At 33.4% G+C, this 20964-nt stretch overlaps 1 protein-coding gene across 9 annotated transcripts in view; it reads right to left on the reverse strand.

The window, feature by feature from the left end:
- LOC119636578 (protein muscleblind) overlaps positions 1-17137 on the reverse strand; it is a 216865-nt gene extending 199728 nt beyond the window's left edge. For 5 of the 9 annotated variants that reach the window (XM_038032004.1, XM_038031999.1, XM_038031998.1 and 2 more), the window contains exon 1: positions 13265-13570. The gene's annotated coding sequence lies outside the window, so the exon portion shown is untranslated. Of the gene's footprint in view, positions 1-13264; positions 13571-16384; positions 16670-16770 lie in introns of those variants that run through there. The other 4 variants (XM_038031987.1, XM_038031985.1, XM_038031986.1 and 1 more) reach the window with 4 other exon arrangements.
- Between the last annotated feature and the right edge of the window lie 3827 nt (positions 17138-20964).

The raw sequence follows: 20964 nt of genomic DNA on the forward strand, positions 1-20964 counted from the left end.
ATGCTTAAAGAAATTATTACAACAATCATATTAAATGCTGCTGTGTGAATAAACGAAAGCATGATAGAAAGAAACTTTCCGCTTGGGAGACAAACAGTAAAACGGAAGATGTGAAGGCGACAGCATCCATGTTGCTGTTGCTTGCTATTGCTCATGCCGGCAACTTTATAAAAAAAAAAAAAAAAATACTAAGTAAACAAACGAACAAACAAGTAGACAGACATGTTATTTGATGCTTGATATGTAGCGTCGCGATTACACGACATGTAACAAGAGAGTTTTATGTGTACTAACGAAACTTTTTTCATTAAAAAATTTCAAATTTTTATTTTATTAGAGTAAAATCAATTTTCCGCAAAGCTTTGCCTTTCCTTTTTGTTTCAAAATTTTCAAATCTTTTGTCTCCTAAAGTTCTCTTTCTCTCTCTCTCTCTCTCTCTCTCTCTCTCTCTCTCAATTCGTGTAAGATGCTAGTCTGAGGATAAACTTTGAAAACTAACCTTCAGAGAAAAATATATGCAGATCTGTTTTCTTTGGGCTTTTCATTCACTACGATCTTACGAACATATCCGTACCTTAGTACGATAAGACGGAATTCTTTAGGATTTTTTTTTTTTCTTCGTTCTATCAATATCCTTTAGCGCGTTTGAAAGATGAGCTACAATGCATAATTGAAACAAACGAGAAGATTATTTTCGATTGCGAACGAGATTTCTATCCCCACAACCTCTCTCTTAAAAAAAGGCTAAATAGTATATGTGAGTGAGTAATCAGCAAAAAGCAGAGATATTCTCAATTTAACTTTGCTGCAGGCGTGTCTGTTGACCGATGACCGTAGTAATATATTTAACGGATCGAATTTTTATTTGCGAACCGCTGCTGACCTAAAACTAAATCAATTGTTGTTTTTAAAAAGCGGCAAGGGACTGTGGGTCACCTACAGCAACAATACGCGGAATGTTCGTTGCCCGAGATGACTAAAGCTACGCAAGACGGCACGTACGAAAATGGTTTACTTTGGAAATTGTTCGCTATTTGCTGCTCGAAGCGGGCTATGCGATTTATTTCGTTCTTTAAAACCCGTACTTGAGGAAAACTATCCAGAAATGATCAAGGAGGAAGTCACCAGTTTCCATCACGACAATGCTTTTCTATAATCACTTCACAAACACTTAGAGGGCTTGAATGAGAAGCTTTGGTGCATCGAGAGCATATCCCGAATGTGGCCGCTCCGATCAGCAATTGTTTTCTGCTCTCCAGCACTCTATGATTGCTGTAAATTTGGCCTCAAAAGAGTTATGTGAAAGTAACTTGCTTCCGAGAACTCGGAAATTTTATAGCAATGGTATAATGCTTTCGTCAAGCAAATATGTTTTGTTTAATATTTAAAAAAAAAAAAATTTCTCTGAATATGATATATTGTACATATATACATGAAGTTAATCTCTTCTTGTACTACAAGTGTGAGATTATCTCAATCCGCAAACAAATTTGAATGAAATGTATTCAGTCATATTTTCAAGCTAAGTGAAATGACTTCTTTGCTCTAATAATCCTCGAATTTTTCGTTATCCTGACATCGTAACTCTACAGCTCCCAAAGTGACCAAGTCGCATTGATTTTTCGCGATGTAGAAAAAAGTTTCATTGACTGAGTACAATCTATATGATAAAGCCAAACCAGGTAGAGTTTTTATTTCATATTAAGGGCAAGAATGTTGACGAAATTCACTAATACTAGTTACAATGTCTCTAAATGATCTTCTTATTCTATTGAAATCTCTTCATTCATCGAATCCATTTTTCCACTTCATCGTCTGCCGGAAATGGTTTATGCCAAATTTATGTTGACAAAACAAACATCAGCACAGATTCATCAAGAATAATCTTTCACTAATTTCATCGGTTTTTGCTTAACCACTGTACAAATCTTTAAAATCCATACCATTTTCATAAGCATTATAAGGCTCAAAAACAACTTAGCCATGATGAAAATTGGTTTAGGAAGCGAAATGTATGCAAAAGTAAAAGTTAATATTTGACGACAAATCGAGGCAAGCAGCAAAAGATCCTAATCGTAAATAAGAAGATACATACTATAGAGCGACGACGGTAAGGATGGCAGGTGGATCTCAAGGAGTCAGTTTTTTCCAAGGCGGCTTAACGGGGTAATGCTGTCTTCTAAATTCTATCTTTTTACAATTTTCTTTTATACTCTAAATTGATCTTGAATGACTTACGAAAGGTTTGAGAAAAGTAGCTCCCCACGTAGCCCAGCAGGCCGGTTTCCGAAGCGTTTTCAGTGCAACTAATTTTTAAGTGATAAATTTAGATCAATACTTTCAACAAATCTGGTGGTTTCACTAAGGAAGTCAACAAGGTAACATTGGCCAAACTAAATTTTGTTTGGGAAGATCGCTCTCTAACATAAGAGTGAAAAGCTTATAAAAAACATAAGAAAACATAAGATGCTGGTATCCTTCTAGGAAAGATAGAGTCTCCATAAATATTGCTGCTTGATAGAGAAGACACTTTCTATGGGCTCACGTTTATGTGATCCTTGTGTCCTCATCTGAAATTTTGATCGCAATTTTCGACCTAGCGATCTGAAATATAACCAAGTGAAAATACTAAAAGTCATGCCATCACGACATGCACTACTTCGTCTAATGCAATTATTTATTTATATAAATGGTTATATACCATGTAGTGTGTCTTTATAGAAACCATCATGTGAGAGGTGACTCAAAAAGTGCACTAATTAAGGCGAACAAACTTATTATCTCGGCGAGTGATTGTTACTCTCTACAGCTGGCACTTAAAATGATTGAATGAATTCTGTCCAGCGAAACTGAATTAAATTGGAAATGAACTTGAGGCGTCCATTTTTACCGAAATTTCAGATTTCGATAACCTTTCATTTGCCTAAAAGATGTCGTTATCGTTTAAATTCGAAGAGACGGATGTTAACAGACAGCATAAGCAGCTCAAGGCGCAAAGGAAATGATTAAGTTGACTTGGAGTGGAAATGCGGTAACTTATAGAGCAGTCCGGTCTCCGAGATTTCATCATCTTGAGGATAGAAAAAGACGAAATTCAACGGTCACTAGAAGAAAGTGCAGTGAGTCAATCAGAAGAAAGATAAAAGACAAAAGAAAATGGTCTCCTCATGAGCACTGACCAAAGAGGATAGAACAAAAACCGAAAAGTTGATGAGAAGAGCAAGGATTACCTTCATCAAATTATGTCGGGTGATGAAAAAGAGAGATTCTGTACGAAAATCTTACCCATGGGCTGATCGAGGATAGCCATCAACGACCATTGCTCCCATGTTTAAAGTAATTAAAAGCATGAAAATATTTGGAAAAAATGCACGCGACCGCAGAGACCGCGACCGAATTCGTTTGCACACCTATTACTTGGTCATATTTTGTTGAAAATGTTTAATGATTATTTCATTCATTTATTTTTGTTTTAGTCCTAAATTTTTAAGAGTACCTCATAAATTTGAAAAAATTCCCCAATAATAAAAAAAAAATAAATATTTTTTTTTTTTTCTTTTTTAATACAATTTAATCGAAAATTCTGCTTTTAGCCTTATGATGTTTGTAGTCACGCAACGTACATTAAGAAGCAAAAGTAATATTTATGGCTTAACGGTTTAATAACTGCACACTTTATTATGTATTATTTAAGAGCGTAGCTAGCGCGAGCGAATGCAAGATATGCACACTCTAATCTTTGTTACTGAATTGGATGACTGATGCATTATATAAAAAATTAAGAACAACATAAGCATCCTCCTCCTGGTGAATGGATGAAAAATTCTTTCAGTTTTTCATCTGAAAATTGTAACATGCAATGTATATGCATACAGATATGCAATGGTATATGTAAATCCGTACTCATTAACGCATTTATATAGCAAGTTGTGTGAGGTGAAAATTTGAAGAAATTCTAATTTCTACGCGTAAACTTGACGAATACAGAATTTTAAAAAAATTAAAAAAAACAAAAAAAAATTACATACGACATACATTTTTGTCAGTGGTTTCCCCGACCTATAGTGATTGAATTTTTAGTAGATACACTTTTTGATGGATGGGGCGCACAGAGTTAGCAGTGCAGAGAGGCATAAGAAGAATACAGTAAAAGTCTTTTATTCGCGGGTTATATGTGCCGCGGATATAGAAACCGTGAATACAGAATGGTAATTGGATACCTATTAAAATCCTTTTATTATTATGTATGTACTTGTTAGATCCGCGAATAAAGAAATATATATGGCCCGAATATAGGAATTTTTTTTAAATTTTTTTTAATCCGCGAATAGTGAAAACGCGAATAAGGAGCTTTTACTGTACTGATAAACAAAGATATAGAAAAAGAGGGATAGACAGGTACAGACATGAATGGAGAAAAGAAGGGAGAGATAATAAGATAGAATAAAAAGAGGGACGGACCGATATAGATAGAATTGGTGCCAAGAAGGGAGAGGTAAGGATAAAAACAATATTAGAGATGGAGATAGAGGCAGACACAAATAGAGAGTTAGAGACGTATGCTGTTGCGGAAGACCATAAAGACTTAGCCATAGGTAATCTTCCTCCAATTCAAGAATTAGCAAAGTAATGCGATATTTCTAGACTTGTCCTTAAATTTGAAATGCATTCTTTTAAAATATGCAAGTTTTTTTTTTCAAATTATGCTATTAATTATTTAAAAAAAAAAAAAAGGGATAGTAGACGTTTGTGCTGGCACAACAATATTTTTTTCTTTCTCATTTTCTGTGTGCATGCATGCGTTATATATGTAGTTTGACTTCTCTAAACCATAAAATGACAGGTGAAAAATTGCATATACGTGTATGTAACGGTCTCTTCTCTACTACTTTATGATTAGTTTCTGAGGAGGGTATTCATTGCTGCTGGTAAACCACATAAATGCTTATAAAAGAAAACCCAAGCAATTAATTGGGTCACAGAGACAAGTTGACAACTGTATAGGTTGGTTCGCTGCTAGCACCAACTACTAAATGCAAACGAAAACAAATATTAAAGAAACCCCATATGTACGATAGGGAGATTGAAACACAAATACATGAATATGTGTTTCATGTGCAGCAGCACCCAAAGCAAAAGAAGAATCATTCCGTCATTTATTAAAAGGACGACGGGAAGGTAAGTAATACGGTCATGCATAAAAGCTAATCAACCAAACTGCACTCAGCACAGACCTCTTTCATCATACTTTCCGATTGGCAGGCAGATAGGCAGGCAGGCAGGCGGAGGCAGGCAGGCAGGAAGGCAGAGGCAGGCAGACGAGAAGAGAAGAGAAGAACGATACAGAAATATTTTTAATTTCCTCTGTTTTTTTTTTTTTTTTTATTTGCTTTGTAATTTTCTAATTTTTTTGAAAGCATTTTAATTGATTGTTTTGCCAACTTTAGCATTCATTTTCATTTAAAGAAAAAATCTTACAATTATTTTACTTTCCAAAAAATTCATAAAATTGCATAAGGTGTCCACAGGAAAATGTAAACATGTATGACATGTATCAGTAATTTATGATTTCGTTTTTTTTTTTTTTCTTCTGTTGTTGTTGTTATTTTTTCCTTTAATTTCATACAGCAAATGGGAGAATAATAAAAAGCGATTGAAAGCCAATTCAGCGCAAGAAAAAAAAAAAAAAAACCTGCGCAAATTATAATTGAAAAGCTAATAAAATTTAAAAAAAATTATTGCAGGCAATAAAAGTTAAAAGCAATATAATGAAATTAAATTTATGAGGTGAAGGTAAAGCGACTAGGAATCCATATTCATCTCTGATATCTATATCCCGGTCTCTCTCCTACAATATTTCCACTTGCAGTCACCCTCCTCCCTCCCTTAGTTACTTCTTTTGATGTCAAGTCACGATATTTTTCCAATGAAAACCTTTAGCTGACGTTTTAAAATGTTATAGCAATGTATGTCGGCAATCCCGCTTACATAGCGTGCATTCAACTCAATTTTCATTCGTGGCAAGCGTCACATTTATGAAAAATTTCAAAATTGTGTGAAGCGCATTGTTCTTTTGTCAATCAAATAGATCAATGAAAGGAGGCTCTAGAGACAAGTACATGTTGATCTTAAAGCAAATCTATTAACTATCTGCCGTTTGCCGACATTGAAGTTAATCTATGCGAAGATTTAAATTTGTGCAAAAATAAGCTGGCATTGCTTTAACTGCTACAGCGGACGAATTGTCCTGAGCTGCCGTGGTTCATACACGGACCATTAGCCGCATCCCGGCAAACGACAATATACTCCTTTTTTCATTCCAAAATGCATGCGGCATATTTGTACCCATTCCGGACACCATCTGAAGCTGTACATATGCAGGTGCGGCTACTGTCCGACTCAGAGAACTGCATAGAGACAAACTCGTCCTTTCGATTACCGAAGCCAAGCATGCTGGTAGAATATTTTTCAAACAAATTGGCAGAATTGCATAGGACGGCGTAACAGCCGAATATTCGATGAAGCGGTAAAAGTATTGAAAAGAAAGAGTTTTTAAGAAAATAAGAGAGAATACGCCCTCCTTCTACCAACAAGCTTATCTCCATCAAAGTGCTCAATGGATACCGTCTCTACTTATTCTAATTCCTGTGTAATAACCGCGGAACAAATGGGCTATGATTTCGTTTAACTGAGTTTCTTATTTGCATGTCTCCTCCACATGAATTTTCTTTAAAAATTTCAACAGTTAACAAACGTTGTTTAACTGCTTCTCCCCAATGATTACATTGTGAACTCTAAGCTTTACGTTAAACTGTATATATGAGATATATGAAAGATAAAAATTTCATGGCATTTTTTTGCCAAAATTTAAGCGAATTTTTCTTACATATCTTTTACATATCTTTTAGAAGACTAAATGCTTCTAATAAACGGCTATGGTGGAAAAGTTACTGTGTACTCAGTACGATTTTTAAAAACTAGTTAGGCGCTACTAACCTTACAATCCATGCCTTGTTTTTTAACTTATTTACCTATCTATTACTTTCACCTATCAAAGGTACCATAGTACCACTTGATGGGATTAGTATTGTAGATGTTGTGTAACAACGTGGCGAACTTCTTTCCTTACCCATTATACCATATGTAGCCTATTTTATGCCTTACCTATCCCTTTCAACTTTCAAAGGCGCCATAGTGCGGCTTGATGGGATTAGTATTATAGAATCTAAGTATCTAAAGCCATCGATTGGGAACAACGTGGCGAACTTCTTTCCTTACTCATTATACCATAAGTAGCCTATTTTATGCCTATACCTATATTGCGAGTTGTTAGTAGAATTGTCTTACTTTGCTTTTCAAGTGCATAACCTCCTACAAATCATTGTGTGAAAGGAACTGTTTTAATCAAAATGTTCCTGAGGAGCTAAGCCTCCTACGCCGACGCTTGATGTACATTAGTTTCACGTTCAAAGCAATATCGCGCTTCTCTAACTACATGGTTCAAAGAGTAGAAATAAGGGTTTGTACAATCGTCCCATACTTGTTAGGAGTGCAAAAATCGCATACGGCAATAATACTGTGTTCGATACTACGCTCGTAACAAGCATGAGGCACGTTTGCATTCACTTTTCATTCTCCATATCTCAACTTCTTCAGTCACTTCATATCAAGCCGCAATGCGGTAATTTCTCTGTATATAATAAGGAAAACATTCGTACAAATGAAATGTGGATAAAAGGTGAATAAATACAACATATTATGCATATGCGCTATGTTATGGTCGGGTTTTCCCCGTTTTTTATGACGCATTTATGTAAAAGAGCCTTTAAGAAATTAAATTTAAATTATTACAATTATAAAGCTAGCTGATAACTCACGTGACTATATCAGACGATTCGGTTGCATCGACCAACTGACTGAATGCATGACTGGTTGACTTTACAGTACAGACAACGTTTATACATAAAAAGGCAAGACCTGAAACGATCAGGTTTTCATATTAACTGGTTTTTGCCTTTTTTTTTCTTCTATTATTTTTTGGTTTTTTCTTTCTTATTGTGGTTTTTGTTGTTCTTATTGTGGCTGTTGCTATCTGGACTGGTATTTTAGTAGTATTTGTTACTTTAATGTTAACATTGTTGGCTGGCTGACTGGCATTTCACTTTCGTTATGTGGCAACACAATAAGCAGCAAACTCAACAATGTATTGCCTTAAAAGCAAAATGAAATCATAATAATAACTAATGTTGGCTCTAAGACGTATGTCACAGCGGTTATGTAGCGCATAGATTTATGTCATTAGCGTCGCGAGGTCATAACGTTGATATTTATCTTCCATATATAACAAAGTTTTCATATGCAGCTATCCAAAACAGCCAATACTTGAAGGAGCTGGCCACAGGATAGGACATAAAACATGTTAGGTCATTGCAATATTTACTCATTAGTCTACTATCTCTAATATTTCTTTCTCTCTTCCGAAAATATCGTATGCATTTGGCATTTTATTTATTTAGAATGATGTTGTTTAAGAAATTGTTAAGGGGAAGTTGTACAGCCAGAGCTTAAACCGTAATCGATGATGAAACTCGCAGTTACTTCGAAAAATGGACATGAGATCAAAATCTTCCAATTGTCCAAGACTAAATAGCTATCAAATGTAGCTGCTATTGTTTACCAAAAAGTAATTGCGGTTAAAACCACGATTTTAAATATATGAATATAGTAAAGATATAAAATTGACGGTTTATCCATTTATCCATAACGCGCTTTATCTGATTTGCTAAAGAACGCCCGAAGTGTTGCCATACACAAATCCATATATATATGGAAACGCAAGTGTAATTGAAGCAAGTTCAAATATGATCGTACCACCCCGCACCATGAATGATTCTATTTATAAATATTTTCAGATATTTCTATTTTCAGTCCCTAAAGTACCCAAAAGGCGCCGCTCACTTCACTCTCATGAAGTCTTTTTTTTTTATACCAACGAATGCTATAAAAACGTTCCGTTTAATTAAGAACTAAAATTATTTCTCTATAAAGGAATTGGAATATGTATAAAAGAAACCCATTAGTTACTGGTCCAAAGAAAGTGGTGGGAACAATGTCAAATTACTGTATTTTATCAAAGAAAACGAGTAAAAGCTCTTTAGCGGGCCAAAGCCCGGTATTAAATACCCTAATTCACCTTACAGTTATCCAAAATCGAGGTTTCAAAGTAAGGCGTTATATGGGAAGTGGCAAAAAAGTGTATATCCTCGGGCCAGAGCATGCCAGTGTTCATCAAAATATCTCGAAAACGGCGGCTTGTGTGCTGAACACAAAGAAACATAACAGACGTAGGGACAGACAAACTTAGATCGATTTAAAAAATAACTTTCAACAAAACGCTATAATAAAAGATGGATCTACTTCAAGTCCTCCTATGCCCTCCTATCACAAATGGCGTAGATTACAAGAAGTAATGTGACAAGAAGCATGAGAATTATAGCGGAAATCCCGCAAAAATGAAATATGTGCCTGCAAGGCATCTAATTGCTATGCGTGTACCAAATTCTGAACTTGATTTGATGTGTTCAAGAGACTGGCGATTAGTTACCGAAAACTAAGACAACGAATATAAGCTAAAAGCATATCTTATACCATCACCTTCGGGTATATTCCAACAGGTAGAATCTTTCAAATTAAAAGAAAAAAAACTGAAGGAATTCTTGAAATATTTAACCTAGCGACGAACTAGTGACGTTTAATTTAGAAGAAGTGAAGTCGTTATTGAATATAAATTTTTTAGTTCTCGCAGAAATTGTCTTCAAAATCTGTTAAAGTAACCAATCAAAATATCTAAAAAATGTAATCATGAAATGAGATGTGAACGTGGCTTCTATGCAAAATAAAGAAAACTATAAATAAATTCGCTCAGCCTGAGTAGTTGGGCCGCAAACCATAAAGAACACGTACCAAACATCACGAATGAAATCACTGCGAATGACGCGAACAGCGAATGTTAAGTAAACGAAGAAAAATAGTGCTAATAAGAAATAAAATGTAAACCTTTATATCGGACAAAGAACATATTTTTATATATATTTTGGAAGACTTTAAATGATTGAAACCTTGCAAATGATTGAAACTTCCATAAAGAATAAATCCTATGTCAATAAATTAAAAGTTGGAACTATGTCAAGATGCGAGACATAAGTTAAGAAATCCTATATTATGTATATGTAATGCAAGGAATATAATATGTACTCTTATATGATATAAAATACACATTAACTAAAAATTTTTTGACAACTTATGCAAAATACTTTCTAACTTTTTAACTTGTGGCTCATTAAAAAAGTAATGCGTCAAGGAACGATAATGAGTCATTGATATTGTCGTAATCGTATCGTAATAATTGGAACGTAGTAAATAAACGATTTGCCTTTTACTCTATTCTTGCTGCGCTCTCTTATAAGTTATGCTTTTAAGTTAAGTTAGTGAACTTTGCATTTTTTTTTTTTTTTTCGTTATAATGTAAGTTGGTTAGCGGCATACTACAGTCACTGTCTGCCCACTCATAGCGATTGTATGCGCCTGAAAAGCAAATTAACATTTAAATATCAAACAACTATCAAGTTTATACATTGAATGAGAGGTGTGGTGTTCATCATCACAATCTACACAATTTACTGTTATTTGTACACTTTTTTGATTTTCTTCGCCTAGTGTGTTATTAAATTACAAACGTGAAGTTAAGCTTACGCTTAGCAGTCATACCTACCTACCTACCTACCTACCTATTACATATATATATATATATATATATATATATATAATGCAAACACAAAAGTGCTATTACGGCAAAATGAAAAAGAGAAAAATTTATTTTTCTTTTTCTTTTATTATTAACGAAACTCTTAGTAGACTCGCTGTTGCTGCTGCTGCTGGTGAGTTATCATAATGCCCGGAGTAGTTGTAACTTTAGTCTTTTCCTTATATGATTATTGTTTACATACTTCGATGCAATAATATTTGTAGGCTTCGGATGAGAGTGTGTGTGCAGTGCAGTGCAGTGCGGTTTACAAAATTTCTATTTTCTTGTGCTTTTTCTTGTGTTTTTCTTTTTTTTTTTTATATAACCTTTATATAGATCGATTTCTTATACTTAAACAAATAACTTTCAAGATTATTATTGCATTTCTTTTTTTTTTTTACGGCAGAAAAGTTGAAAAGAGCTCTGCGGTAATAATTTCAGCGCATACTCTCGAACGCTTTCAAATGAAGGAAGTGTAAGTAGTAACGTTTTCATATGAGTCTCTGGCTATGATTATTAGATTTTAATGGATCTTTAACTCTCTGCTTAAGATAGTTAGTTAGTTAGTTAGTTAGTTAGATACCGGGCGCAGAGGAAGCGAAATATATTTGTAAAGAAAGAGAAATGAAAAGTAAGTCGGCTATCATAATTGAGGAAATTTTTTGAATTATTTCTTTTTTCCTTTTTGCTTTCCTCGGGAAAAACCTATGCCGTTATGCAATAGTTAAAGTTTTTACACAAGTTAAACGTACACACGTAATGATTGTATTTGCTATGTTGTTTAGTCATTTTTCTTGCAATAATTAACGCAAAAGTGCTTTCTAACTTCAAATTCACTGAATGTTTGATTTACTTTAGTAGTTATTGAGAAAAGAAAGAAAAGCGCAAATTGAATAACGTATTTTATATTTCAGATTCTTTTCCCTTCGTTGAAAGTGTAAATCAACTTATTTGTTGATTGTTTTGCCGGTAACAGATTCGACTTTTGCCTTCCTATATACTCGACTTGGTTTGAATGCTTGAGCTGAATGAGTATTAATTTAACTTAATCTTTGCTACAAAGCATCTAAAGAGAGCTGAGACGGTTGACGGCTAGTAGTTATGCCCCACTCTCTACTCCTACTATAAATCATTACGAGGAACCTTAGGGTAATAGTATACCAAAAACAAAAAGATTCAGATGTTATTATGCCTTATACCTGATGCTCCTCTCTCTGCTCCTACTATAAATTATTATGAGGAAACTTAGGGTTATATTATACCCAAAACAAAAAGATTTAGATGTTATTATGCCTTATACCTGATGCTCCTCTCTCTGCTCCTACTATAAATTATTATGAGGAAACTTAGGGTTATATTATATCCAAAACATCCTCTGCTTTCGAAGTTTTGGTTTTAATATCTGCCGGGCAACGACTGGTAAGAGACTCTTTCCTTTTGTATATTCAAATAACCAAGTAGGGAAAAACTACTTGATTTTATTGAGGTCGTAAAAGACGAGATTCCAAGAAAGAATTCAAAGGCTTTCCTCCAAAAAAGAAGAAAATTCTTCGTCACCCATTATCATTTATTGAGAAAGTAATTTTGAATCGATCAAAGTCTGCACGTCTGTCGGGCTGACCATCTTGTCTTTGTGTATTCAATTTTGGGGATATTTGGACGAAATTTGGTATGCCGACATGTCTTTGTCCAAGCACGAACGGCATTGAAAATGGTTCGGATCGGCTGCTTATCAAAAAATACTTCAGTTTAAAAAGCCTTTCTAGGATTAACCAAGATAAAAAAATCTAGATAAAACCAAGTGATGTAGGGTATATAATAGTTGGTAGTTATCTCCTTGAAGAAGAGAGATCAAAGCAATCTTAATAATTAAACTGAAACTGAAATATTTTTATTTTTCTAAGGTTGCGAGACGTAAATGCTATAAGTAAGTTTGCCACATACTTAAGTAGCAAAAAAAAAAAAGGGAAAATTGCGTATTAATGGCAAAACTTGCTACAGTTTCTAAAAAGTTACAGCACTAATCGCACGTCGAATCTCGAAAGCTAACAAAAATAAAAGCTAAGAAAGAACGTAGCAACAACTAAGGCCTTTGTATAAGTGTATATTCCTATGAAAAATCAAATATTAACTTAACCGGCTCCAAACTAAATTCCATCTCCTCTCCTCTATAAATAAAAGGCCGACATTTTATTCTTATATCTAAGTTTACCCTGGCATTTTTCAAGTAAGTAAAATTGACAACAACCTCTTACTTGGTTGGCTAACAATGAAAAGACTTAAATTTTCAAGCTCTTAGACAACTAATAATCAAAATAAAACATCAGTACATAGACGCGATCAGATAACCATTGTATATCTCTGGTAGTTCAATTCTTTCTTTCTTTGGCTAAGTATTGTTGAAAGCAAACTAATAAATTATTATAAATAATAAGAAATTTTTTTTCGATTTTCACTCACTTTGATTTTAACAGCAATCTTGACGAGTACGATGACATAGCATGCAGCTTCATGAAAATAATTTTTTTTTCAAGAAAGTTTTTGTTTCAAAATATTTTTTAATTTTTTTTTAAATATTTTTCAAATTTTAATTATTTAGATTTTAGTTTTTTAAGAAGATTTTTTCTTAATTTCCATTAAGGAGGAGCTAAAATCGTTTTAAATTGTTTGCTTTAAGATCACATCCGAATAAAATTCCATATTAATCGATTTAAATATTTCGGCCGTGTGATGACGCTAGTATGTAGTATGAGTGATAAGAAGAATCTGGATTTAATCGGGTTTTAGGAATAGAGCATTAAATTCTGTTCATTCAAGCTTAAGGAATCGATAAATTTATGGATTTATTTGTAACGAAAGTTTATACCACAATGTCCTTCGATATTAATAAATAATCTTCTTCTTTTTTTTTTTTTTTTGCCAATACAAAGCTTTGTCTGGTTCTAAGAAAACTCTTCCAGTTCAAATATTTATTAAGTTGAAATTTATAAAAATAAAAAAAATAAAAAAATTTCAAAGCGATTTAAATAACTGAAGTATTGAGCGTCTGTTTGCGGATGGACTGTGGGCACTATCTAAACTGATCTTTTAACATTAAAAGCATATACATTGTTAAAGGCAACTTTCACTTTCTCAAAAGAGAGGTTTGGCGACGACCCAGGCAGATACACATTTTCCAGAAAGAACACTTTTTGAAGGAAATAAATTTAGCGAAGAAACTAATCCATCTCGATTTACGGAGAACATCTGCTAAAAAAAATTTATTTTCCATTTTTCTAATATTTTTGAACGTATTATACCGTACAGGAAAAAAAGGAAAATTGAAGAGAGGGTTTCGCAAGTACTTTAGGATTTTCTGAATTTTGTTTTTTTCATAATTAACACTTTGCCATGCAGTTAGGATTTGAAAGATAACGAATACTGGCGGATCGTATTTTGTATTCGCTACAAAAAGGATTTTATTAATTTTATTATCGTATCACTGTCCGAGGGAAATCTTTTGTCTTTGTAAACGTTTTCCAATTAGAAATTAAATTGGAGTAAAAAATTTCAAAATAGACCTATCCGTCTCAAAAACAGCCCTTGTCATGGATTTTGACAGTGTAGCTGTCGAGTGTGCAAGCATTGACACTATTATGAAAAACTATTGAATTAAGTAAGAAGCTTTCATGGAAAGCGGTATACTTTTGTCAAAAATTCTTTGCAAGCGTGGAGTGAATTAAGTGCATTTAAAAAGGTCACAAACTCCTTCGTTCTATCGTTTTTTCCTTTGACTGTCTTATAAAATGTCGTGAAAGCTTACAAAATTTGTCGCTTAGCTAAAGAGTTTGAAGATCGAGCGAAGCCAATGTCTCAACGTGTTGAAGAATCCAGTGCAATTCAAGTAACGTTGTATCTCCTGCTTTACGGAAATATTCAATTACCCTTTAATTTGCATCTTTTTTAAGGGCTTGTACTCAGGAAACCGTCCATATGTGACTGTACTCTGACATATGTACATATATATATATATGTGTATAAATGCATAAATAATTTTACTCTTAAAAATACTAAACTTGTGCAGCGAAAGTGTGACATTTTCGAAAATATCGCTTAAGTCTATGAAAACCTATACAAAAAGCTTTTTGCCTACGACGAACTCGTTCCCAAATGAACCGCCCGCATTGCCAATTAATAATGAACTCAAAAATTTCATGAAGATAGAAATGTCGAATGCTATCGATGATCGAACAGACAATCGAATAAAACTGAAATTTTATTAATTGCTTGCTTTTTATTAAACATGGCCAGGATCACATCACACTATTAGCCTAAGGTAGGCGACATAAAGCTCACTCTCACTCTTTTCATTTTTGCGAAAAATCTAAAAACGGTTATACGATTAGTTTTTAAGGATTAGTTTAACTATGAATCGTTTTAAACTTAAATATATGCTCGAATATCTGTCGTGAGATCATCGTAATGACTCGGTTATAAAATGGGAAGTAAAGAATGCTTTAGGGCTTCTAAACTAATACGTAATGAATGGAAAGATGGGAAATTCATCTTTGTCATGTGTAAAACGTTTGGTAAAATGTTCTACACATAATGCTATACAAAGTTGTTATATTTTTCTTTATTCTTTTCGGCTTTTTTCTTTTTTGTTTTTTTTTTTTTTGTTTTTTGTTTTCATTCTAAAAATATTTCAAAAAAATTTTCTAATAATTCTTACGGAGAAAATCTATCTCTATATATGCAGACAACAATCTATGAGCATACACACACACACACACACACACACACACACACACACACATGCTAAACAGCCATAGTTGAAGTATGTGTGTGTGTGTGTGTGTGTGTGTATATGTGTGTATTTTACAAAGTCAACGCTACTCTGTGCTTATAGATTTTTCTAGTTCCACCACACTTTTCATTTGTTTCGAGATTTTTATACATATTCAGATATATTTTTTTATTTTTAATAACGCCCGGATATAAATATTTTGATTTCATTTTAAGAATGTTTTCCTATTCATATTTTTGTATATTTTCTGTTTTCTTTTTTTTTTTTTTGTTTCTATATTTTGCTCTCAATTACAGTCTAAATACACATACAGGCGCACACACACACACGCAAGTCTGTAAAGACTAATTTAATTAGACAACTCAAAATGCCGAAATGAACAAACGTACAAATACAAACACATACTGGTGTGAAAGTACATGCGAATGAGTTCGGGCAAGGGACGAGAGAGAGAAAGAGAAAGAGCGAGAAATAGAGAATGTAAGAGAGAGAGAGAGAAAGAGAGAGAGAGATAGAAAGATAGAGAGAGGTATGATGAGAATTAATAGCTTTAATAGGTGAATGCGTGAGAGAGTGAGAGAAAGGGATCATTAAAGTAAGCCACTTAATAACAGGATTTTGTTTTTAACAGTTTTATATAACTTGTTTGGTTTTTATTTCGCTTGGAAAGCGTTGGAGAGTGAGCAAGTAAGTGGGTGAATAAATAAATGAATAAATGAATGGCTCATAATATCGGTGTATGCATACGGCGGAAGGGAAAGGTTAAAGAGTTTGATGTTTTGCTTTTTACACACTTCAATTAACTTGTTCAAATATTTCGGAATTAGTTTGTTACCACGAAGCGAGGTTTAATCGTTTAATCAGTGATGACATATAAAACGTAAATGTTTGTTCGTTATTTTCTTTAGATTGGTTTTTCTTTCTATCTTACGCTGAAACGCTAAAACTTTAATAAACCGGCACAAACGGCAGACGCACACAACACCACAAATAACGATCGCACACGCATACTTTTGATAATATACATACATATATACACACACTTTTATTTATATATATAGATATATATATATATACATATAAATATATACACATTTATATGTGTATAGATACATGTATTGTATATATATGTTTATATTTATATATATATATATATATATATGAAACAATTTATAAATACCCGAAAAAACGTTCCAAATAATTGGTAGTCGTTGTTGTTGTTGTTGTTGTTACTGATATTATAAAAAAAAATTAATATTTTTTCACATGCAACGTATGATTGAAGCTGCTCGCGAGTTACATTTAGCTTTGAGAACCGAAGAAGAAACTATATATATATATATATATATATATATATACCGAAAGAAGACTTTTTAACAATATGTTTAGCAATTACACCACATTAGAGCAAGTTTCGCGTATGGCATATGGCGTTTGTACGTGTAATTGTTTAGGCATATGTTGATAATTTAAAAGGTAGGCAGGCGATAACGTAATGCATTCTTTCTATTAACTGGTTTTTTTTTGTTTTTTTTGTTTTTTTTTTTTTTTTTTTTGATAATATTTTTTTTGTGTGTATTTAAAAAATATATAGCAGCGGGAAATTGATTTAATAGCGTAAAAGCGCGACCGTTCAACCGTTCATATAGATTGTCGCTATTAGACTGACTGTTTGCCTATGGCTGGTTAAAAGAACGTTCTTCTGAATGTTCGGCAAGCAAGTACAAAATACAACACTTATGTGCATGCATATGTATAGAGTTCGTGTCGCACACAAATACATTATTATTTAGCAGAGAATACATATATATAAACGCTCAAACGTACATATTGCACAACAATGTAGTATAGTCGCAATAGTAGTTGGTTGGTTGCATTCTCGTCTCGTACGTACTTATGTACGTAAATTTCGATTTTACTATACACTTACAATGCTAGTGGGGTTATAAATGCCTTCGCCGTATATGTGAGGTGCTCCAATATGAATTGCAGAATAAACATACGAAACCAACAAGAAAAAGCCATACATGTGTAGTCAGACGAACGATGAATATATTCTGACTAAAACAGAAACTACAACAATAACAAGAAAAGCACAATATGGTAGTGTTGAAAACGTAGAGGTAAAAAAAAAAAAAAAAAAAATATTATTAAAAATAAAGAACACGAAGACGAGAGAGATAGAGAGCATACACAACATTAAATGGTGTAGGAACAACAATAACAGGAAAACCAACAACAACAACAACAAATATGTACGGCAATAAGCGTAAGTAAAGTCTGCATAAAATAATAAAAAGCAGTGAAGAGACATTAGTACTCGATTCTACCACTCCACCATTATGACGAACACGACCAAATCTCTTGGGCATACGTATGAAGAGATTACTGAAATATTAACCAGTATTTTTTTTGCTAGTTAGTTGGTGCTAGCGAAAATAGACAGAGAAATAGAATGAAAAATTTATAAAAATTTGATAATCATATTACTTCTTATATTAATTGTACGTGTAGTGGTGGTTGTATGAATTGAATGAATAACATATCTAATTAACGAAACGGTAAAACCGAAAACTTTCTTCTTATAAGTGATTTCATTTCCTTTAAGCGATTTTTTTAGATTTAAGAGAGTTTTATACAAATATTTAATGCTTCAATTGCTTTCATCGTGCAGTGCTCAATAGGACTTTAATAGATTGTACTCTTGTCCTCTCTAAACCTTAGTTCACCACTAAGCGTGCCAATAGGAACTTTAAGAACACTCTCTCTCGCTCTCTCGCTCTCTCTCTCACTCTCTCTCTTGTTTTCGCTCTCTTTCCCGCGCTCATTCTATTTCTCTTTGGCTTGCCTGCAAGACAATTTTGCAAGAGAATCGTATATCATTGAAAGAGCAGTTGTAAGTAAACAGTTTTCATTAGCTCTACTGTGTACAGGAAGTTTCATATACAACGCACATACACTCACTTACATACATGTGTACACACATAAGGAAGGAAATCCATTTAAAAATTCCACTTCATATACCATACATATATATGTATCTATATATAACCGCAAATTTGTTATAAGTAAATAAATGAAGTTTATTAAACTAATTTCAAAATTTATATAACGTACGTATGTATAAGTTACGTTATACAAATTTTACTTAACAAAATTTTTTATAACAACTATTATCATCAGAATATTGGTCAATTAATTAGTCGCATTTGCTTTTCAAAGAGTAACTGCTGCATTCAGTTTTATAGGAAAACGGAAAGAGAAAACTGCGCAAAAAATACTCGTATTATAATTAAATAATATATAGAGTGAGTGCAGTGCGATGAAAACATTGGAATTCTTTTTTTTGCTTTTTTTGAAATAAAAAGTTAAAATTACGAAATATTACACGGAATCCGAAATCGAAGTTCAATTTAAATTCAGGTTTATGCAAGTAGTGGTCTTGTTGGCATATGAGGGAAAGAAAACCTTTTTGAAATTGTTTTCAAAAACAAAAAAAATTATTTAAGGATTAAAACTGAATTTTGGTAACATATGTGCAATGGACCTTTGAAGCAGATGACGAGGCGATATAATATATATTTTAAACGCGCAATGTCTCGAAAATTATGAAGTGTGCAAAAAAAAATTTTTTTCTCTTCTATCCGAATTCTATCTGGATTTTTATGCTTCACGTACACTAGTTGCGGTCGATGAAAATCCAACTTTATTCAATATTCTTTCGTAAGCAACAAGCTTCATACGAATTGTGCGCTCACCTCGTACACGACATTTTGCGCTTTTAGAAAATACAACATCAAGAAGTAAAAAGACTATGGTAGACCCTGTCCCAACATTAAATAAGCTAAGGTGTTATACGGCGTTATGTATGAAGTAATCACCGTTTCATCAAACCGCGCTGCCTGCAGATTGAACACAAGAAAAAAAAAAAGAACTGACGGACTGAAAAGCTTAGTTCGGTATAATAAAAGCCCTTCTAGCTGTCGCAAACATTCGCCCAAACTTAGTATACCCTTATGTACACAAGTAGGGTAGGATATAACGAAGCTAGATCACGCATTTCTGTATAAACATGGTTCAAATATCGGTACAAATTCCAGTTTCAATGGAAGCCAGCCGACAGACAACCAGTGATAACATCTGCCGGAAATTCACTGCAGATTTATGATTCTGTATGAAATGTAATTTATTTAGACCTGAGACATATACTTTCCAAATTAACAAGTAAGAACACTATAGTCAGGCAAGGCCGACCATTGGATACCCTACACCACTTAACCTAATACACTTAAACCCTTGTTTTAAATACAAAAAGAAACAACGAAAAGAACGATCAATAATAGACCGAAAACCACAAGTTATTTTCATGCCTTTGCATACTTTTCATGAACACCAGCCATATTAGAGGATCTCTAAAACATCGCAATCTTAAAACTCTGAATTTACTTTTTAAATATACTGTCATTTTTGCGATTGTACCATATAAGGTTTGCTTTCATGATAACCCCTGTAAGTGTTGAGATGTAAAAAATAGACCTATCTGATCCAATTCCCTACCGTTAATTTTTTTGCTAAATTACTGCTACGAACCAGTTTTCCTCACAAAATATCAAAAATTAAACCCTTTTCTGAAGGGCCTAATATGAAGTGAAGTTATACGTAGAGTGGAGTCCAGAAAATAGACACACACAGTTCAGATTTGGTCCACTTAATTTTTATGTCAAATATAACTTTAAGAATTGGTCCTTTTTGGCATATATAGGGTTGCATTAAAAATTTAAAAAACTAAGTAGACCAATTCAAATTATATTCAATAGCGTTTATCCTCCCATCAAAGCCCGTTAGTGCAGCAAATTTCATCAAAGTATTTCAAAAATTCATCGAACAATATGATTTCGAATCGATCGGTATATATGGAAAGTGGATCTATCTTAGGTCCTTCTGGGTGTCACGTACATCCGCACAAAATTAATATACTCTGCACTTTAGGTGACGTGGGTTATAAAAACCAGATCACGCACCGCTAGCAAGCAACCAAAACTTTCGTCTCAGTTTTCCCTTTGATCTCTTTCTTAGCGTTTATAAAAGGGCAGAACCATAACCATAACCAGTGCTATGGTATGCGTTTAATTAGGAAAATATTATCCCTTATGCACTGCTAACCTCCATGCACGCGTGAGCCTGGAAGCCGCATGTACCGAAGAAAAGGCAAGACTTGCTGTAGTACGGACATAATATCTGATTGCTTGCGTCTTTAACAAGGCGTAGTCGTCTTTAGTGAGCGCTATAAATTTTGTTTTCCTTTTTTTATAGCGAATGAAAAAAAATAAAAGGAGTGAGTGATACTAGATATGCCAGGGGCTACACTATGAAA

The sequence above is a fragment of the Glossina fuscipes genome, unplaced genomic scaffold (genome assembly GCF_014805625.2).
Source record: "Glossina fuscipes isolate IAEA_lab_2018 unplaced genomic scaffold, Yale_Gfus_2 28, whole genome shotgun sequence".
Lineage (NCBI taxonomy): Eukaryota > Metazoa > Arthropoda > Insecta > Diptera > Glossinidae > Glossina > Glossina fuscipes.